The sequence below is a fragment of the Lathyrus oleraceus genome, chromosome 5 (assembly GCF_024323335.1).
Source record: "Lathyrus oleraceus cultivar Zhongwan6 chromosome 5, CAAS_Psat_ZW6_1.0, whole genome shotgun sequence".
Taxonomy (NCBI): domain Eukaryota; kingdom Viridiplantae; phylum Streptophyta; class Magnoliopsida; order Fabales; family Fabaceae; genus Lathyrus; species Lathyrus oleraceus.
In genome coordinates this window covers 174,024,807-174,031,002 of record NC_066583.1, presented here as the reverse complement: position 1 = coordinate 174,031,002, position 6,196 = coordinate 174,024,807, and positions in this window count along the sequence as shown.

Genomic DNA, 6,196 nt, shown 5'->3' with positions numbered 1-6,196 from the left:
CAGTAAAGCTTGTTTGTTCATGGAACTCTCGTCCCTTATACTCATTGGGGAGATTTCTAACTTATGAAGAGATGTCCATCTTAGAAAGCTACTTCAAAGAGACTTGCTGAAGATAAAATTATTGGGGATCCCTTGCTTAAGGAATCCTGCTAGTATGAAACTCACTTGGGGAGTTTATGAAATTTTGCTGGAGAAAATACAATGTTGGAGAAACTCTGTGGGAAGTTATCTATTGGGGAAACCAAGCAGAAATTCCGTTGACACCCGACTTACAATAGGAGAATAACAATCACCTTGCTAGGGAAGAAACTCGCGTTGAGAATCAACAACTAACAATGATCAAATTCTAAAAGTACTTACTAAAGAAAGTAATTGTTCTACTCTTGAGAATACCCCTGGAATCTTGGTTTGTTGAGGATTACACTGAACTTTCTTAAGAGGTTGCTAAATTCGGCTGAGGTTTATGCATGATCTGTTTTTGTACATGATATGCAAAATGAATGTGAATGCATGAATATATTAGTTTATGCATTTTGTGGGTATCAAGCTCGGATTCCCCAACGCCTTGTCTTGGATAGTTTTGGCACCATGAAGATGATTTGTAAAACTCTGATTTCTGCTTTGTCGCCAAGCGGGCTTCGATGAGGACTTCTTGCTTCTGGAAGAAAATCCATTTCAAACTTGCTTTATATTACAATGATCCAAGAAATGTCCCACGTCTTGTGAACCAGATGCATTATTGTAAACCAACAAGCATTCCTTTTATACTTTCAAAATCAAAACAAATTAAAGTTTTCAAAAGGCTTTGTTGTTTCCACTATTTTAATGTTTTTATCTTATCAAAAATAAAACCGACATTAAGCAGAAAAACAAAAATAATTGGTAAAGAAAATGTTCAACTGAACAATTTTATTTGATGAGAAGAATAAGTCATACATGGGGTTCATGAAGATGTAAACCCCTCTAAGAGGAGATTACAGAGAAAGAAAGCAAGTAAATGGCAACAAAAATTTAACTGATTTTCCAACGAAATACAACTTTGCTACTTCCCCTATGTCCTCTAGTCCTCATTACTTTGCTTCTGGAGATGGTAATTGGACTGCTTTCTTCCATCTGAGCTTTGTTGCAGTGTTGACTTATGTCGCTGCAGTATTATGCTTTTCGATATTCCCTAACTTTTGCACGAAGTGCTCCTTAAGAGTTTCAGTTCACCGGGAGATTTTACCCTTTTTTGCTTAAGTCGCCCTTTCGGGTTTTTGACTTATCGGGCTTAATTTTCTTGTTTATCCCTAATTTTTTCCTGAGCCGCCCTTCCGGATTTTCAACTCACCGGGATGCTCATTTTTTTGCCTAAGTCGCCCTTTCGGGTTTTCAACTTAGAGAGCTTTTATTATCCATCTCTTTGTCTTAGGCATAATACTTTTTGACTGCATCAGAATTGACGGGGTGTGTCAACTCTTCTCCATCCATGTTTGTGAGAACTAAAGCTCCACCAGAGAAAGCTTTCTTCACCACAAATGGTCCTTCATAGTTTGGAATCCACTTTCCACGTGAATCCTTCTGGAGGGAGATTATCTTTTTCAAAACTAGTTCACCTACATTAAACTCTCGAGGTCGAACCTTCTTGTCAAATGCCCGCTTGAGCCTCCTCTGATATAACTGACCATGAAATAACGTTGTCATCCTCTTTTTATCGATTAGATTGAGCTGGTCAAACCTGGTTTGAATCCATTCTGCTTCTTCTAATTCTGTCTCCATCAAGACTCTCAACGAGGGGATCTCTACCTCTATCGGTAGCACAACCTCCATGCCATAGACTAGTGAGAAAGCGGTCGCCCCTATTGAAGTGCGAACAGCTGTTCGATATTCGTGCAAAGCAAAGGGTAGCATCTCATGCCAATCTTTATAGGTGTTCACCATCTTCTGAATAATCTTCTTGATATTCTGGTTAGCTGCCTCTACAGCTCCGTTCATCTTTGGCCTATAAGGTAACGAGTTATGATGTCCAATCTTGAAATTCTCACACAACTCCTTTATCATCTTATTATTCATATTTGATCCATTATCAGTGATAATCTTGTTAGGAGTTCCGTAGAGACAAATTATCTCTTTCTTGATAAACCGAGTGACTACTTGCTTCGTCACATTGGCATAAGAAGCTGCTTCCACCCACTTAGTGAAGTAGTCAATGGCAACCAGAATGAACTGGTGTCCATTTGCAGCTTTAGGCTCAATCATGCCGATCATCTCTATTCCCCACATTGAGAATGGCCATGGAGCTGATAAAACATTCAGAGGAGTAGGTGGCACATGCACCTTGTCAGCATAAATTTGACACTTCTGACATTTCTTGGCGTAATGGTAACAATTTGTTTCCATTGTCAACCAATAGTAACCAGCTATAAGGATTGTCTTTGCCACTGCATGTCCGTTTACATGAATGGAGAAAGAACATTCGTTCATTTCTTTGATGAGTAGGTCGGCTTCATGTCTATCCACGCATCTGAGCAGAACTAAATCAAAGTTTCTTTTGTATAGAACACCACCACTTAGGAAGAAATTGGCTGATAACTTTCTTAAGGTCTTCTTGTCTGTGATGGATACATCATTTGGATACTTGTGCTTCTCAAGATATCGTTAGATGTCATAAAACCAAGGCTTTCCATCTATTTCTACTTCAACTTCCAAGCAATATGCTGGCTCGTCTAAACGTTGAATTGTAATAGCAGGTGATTCGTTAGCCCACTTGACCTTGAACATAGATGACAGAGTAGCCAAGGCATCGGCTAGCTGATTCTCCTCCCTAGGAATATGATGGAAATTAATCTCATCAAAGTAGGGGATTAGCTTCATGACATGCTCTCGGTATGGGATCATATTGGAATGGCGGGTCTCCCAATCTCCTTTAATTTGATAGATGACAAGTGCTGAGTCTCCATACACCTCAAGAATCTTGACTCTTAGGTCAACAGCTGCTTCAATTCCCAAGATACATGCTTCATACTCCGCCATGTTATTGGTGCATTTGAAATATAACCTTGCTATGAAGGGAAGATGAAAGTCCGTTGGAGAAGTTATAACAGCCCCAATTCCGTTACCTAATGCATTTAAGGCACCATCGAACACGAGCATCCACCGTGACCCTGGTTCGGGTCCTTCTTCCGGTCCTGGAATCTCATAGTCTCTTATGTACATGACGTCTTCATTTGGGAAGTCGAGTCTCATCGATAGATAGTCCTTCACTGGATGGTGCGCAAGGTACTCTGATAACACATTACCCTTAATGGCCTTCTAAGTTACATATTGAATATCATATTCTGATAACTACATCTGCCAGCGAGCGATTCTGCCGGTTAATCCAGGTTTCTCGAAGATGTACTTGATGGGATCCATCTTGGATATTAGCATTGTTGTATGAAAAATCATATACTGACTCAGACGACGAGCGGCCCATGCTAATGCACAACAAGTCTTTTCTAGCACAGAGTACCTGATTTCACATTCTGTAAACTTCTTGCTCAGGTAGTAGATAGCATGCTCTTTTCTACCCGTCTCATCATGTTTCCCTAGTACACATCCCATGGATCCATCTAGTACTGTCAAATACATAATGAGAGGCCTTCCTGGAACTGGTGGTTCTTGCAAATACTATTTGATTTTATCGAATGCACTCTGGCAATCATCGTTCCACCTAACGACTTGATCTTTTCTTAACAACTTGAATATTGGCTCGCAAGTGGCTGTCAGATGCGAGATGAATCTGGAAATATAGTTCAATCTGCCCAAGAAACCACGAACTTGCTTCTCTTTCTGAGGTGCTGGCATCTCTTGAATAGCTTTGACTTTGTCAGGATCAACTTCTATGCCTCTCTGGCTCACAATGAACCCTAGAAGCTTTCAGATCTGACTCCAAAAGTGCATTTAGCAGGGTTTAAGTGTAATCTGTATTTCCTCAATCTTGCAAACAACTTCTTCAGATGAATAACATGCTCATCTTCTGTCTGAGACTTGGCAATCATGTCATCCACGTAGACTTCAATCTCCTTATGTATCATATCATGGAAAAGAGTCACCATGGCCCTTTGATAGGTTGCCCCAACATTTTTTAGGCCGAAAGGCATTACCTTATAACAGAAAGTGCCCCATGGTGTAATGAAATTTGTTTTTTCCATATCTTCGGGAGACATTTTAATATGATTATATCCTGAGAATCCGTCCATGAAGGAGAATACAGAGAACTGAGTTGTGTTATCTACGAATACATCAATGTGAGGTAAAGGAAAATAATCTTTAGGACTAGCTCTATTCAGATCTCTGTAGTCTATACACATTCGAACTTTGCCATCTTTCTTTGGAACTGGCACAATATTAGCAATCCACTGCGGGTAAGTTGCAACAGCTAGAAAACCTGCATCAAACTGCTTCTTGACCTCTTCTCTGATCTTGACAGCCATGTCTGGTCGAGTTCTTCTCAACTTCTGCTTGATGGGTGGGAATTTCGGGTTCAACAGCAGCTTGTGCACAACCATGTCGGTGTCGAGTCCTGGCATATCCTGATATGACCAAGCAAACACATCCACATATTCATGTAGTATCTTGACTAGTTCCTCCTTCACACTTTTTTTCAAAGCAGTTCCGACCTTGACTTCCTTTCGATCCTCCTTAGTCCCCAGATTGATCACATCCACTGGTTCCTGATGAGGCTGAATCATCTTTTCCTCTTGTTTCAAAAGTCTAGTCAACTCTTCTGGGAGTTCACAGTCTTCCTTATCATCCTCTCCAGCTTGGTTAATCGGGAGGTCGAAGTCATAGGGAGTAATAACATTGTCGTGTTCAATGGATTCAATTATTAATGATCTGCATGACAATGATTTTTCTTTTTAGAGGAAGATTTTGAAAAATGCAAGTGATGTGAAATAAAAAAAATTGCCATTTTTTTAATTTATTGTTTATTTGTTTGTAAAGAAATTAAAAAGATGAAAGACAAAGATCTCAAAAAATGTGCTTTGATTGATGATAAGGCATAAACATTAACACAAAATGGCCCCTACAAAGTTATCCATATGCCTTGGGCATGGCACTGGATGTTTTAGAAAACAGTAAATTACTTTGAACAAGAAAATATCTCTGGAACATTTGTTGCCTTCCAGTTAGTGAGAGAAGCATCCGGAGGTCCACAAAACACCATCTTGGACAAATCTGGATCTTCACCTTCAAGAGCATTCACTTGATCATCACTTCGGAAACCAGCTTTGGAGAATATTTCCTGGATGCTAGGAACCTTCCCCTGATGTATCTTCTAATATTTGAAAAGTTCAATAGACGGCTGATATCCTAATCCACATTTGTCTTTCTTCTCTGGTAATTCAATCACTGTGCCCCAACTTCCAGGGAAACCAGCTTCAATTGCAACTTTCACACTCTTCCACGAGGACATGACCCCTTTGGGTTCTTCGACAGGCTTCGGCTTAGTCTGGACCACATTGACCACTTCAAGGGCCTAGAGAGGAGTTTCAACAATGTCTTCACCTATTTCAATGTATCTTAATGAAGTCAAATGGCTGGCGAAAATATCTTCCTCTCCGGATACTGATACCAGCTTACCAGAAGTAACAAACTTCAGCTTCTGGTGGAGTGTCGAGGTGATAGCTCCAACAACATGGATCCAAGGTCTACCTAACAGATAGCTATAAGCAGACCTAATATCCATTACCTGGAAGGTAATACGGAAAGTTTGAGGGCCAATCAGGATTGGGAGGTTAATCTCCCCAATAACCGTTCGCTTAGACCCATCAAAAGCTTTCACTATCAAAGCACTGGGTCTCATCTACACCCCTTCAATATTCAGTTGTGCTAGGGTAGTCTTAGGCAACACGTTCAACGATGAACCTGTATCTACCAGTACTCGAGCCAAAGTAACATTTGTACACTTAATGGAGATATGAAGCGCCATATTATGTTCTCGCCCATTAGGGGGTAAATCATCATCAGTGAACATCAAACAACTACTAGAATTGAGATTAGCAACCACATTATCAAACTGAATAACACTGATGTCTTCTGCCACATAAGCTTCGTTCAAGAACTTTAATAGAGCAGTCCTATGAGCCTCAGAACTCATAAGTAGAGAAAGAATGGAGATTTTTGAAGGAGTCTGGTTGAGCTGATCTACGACCTTGTAATCACTCTTCTTGAT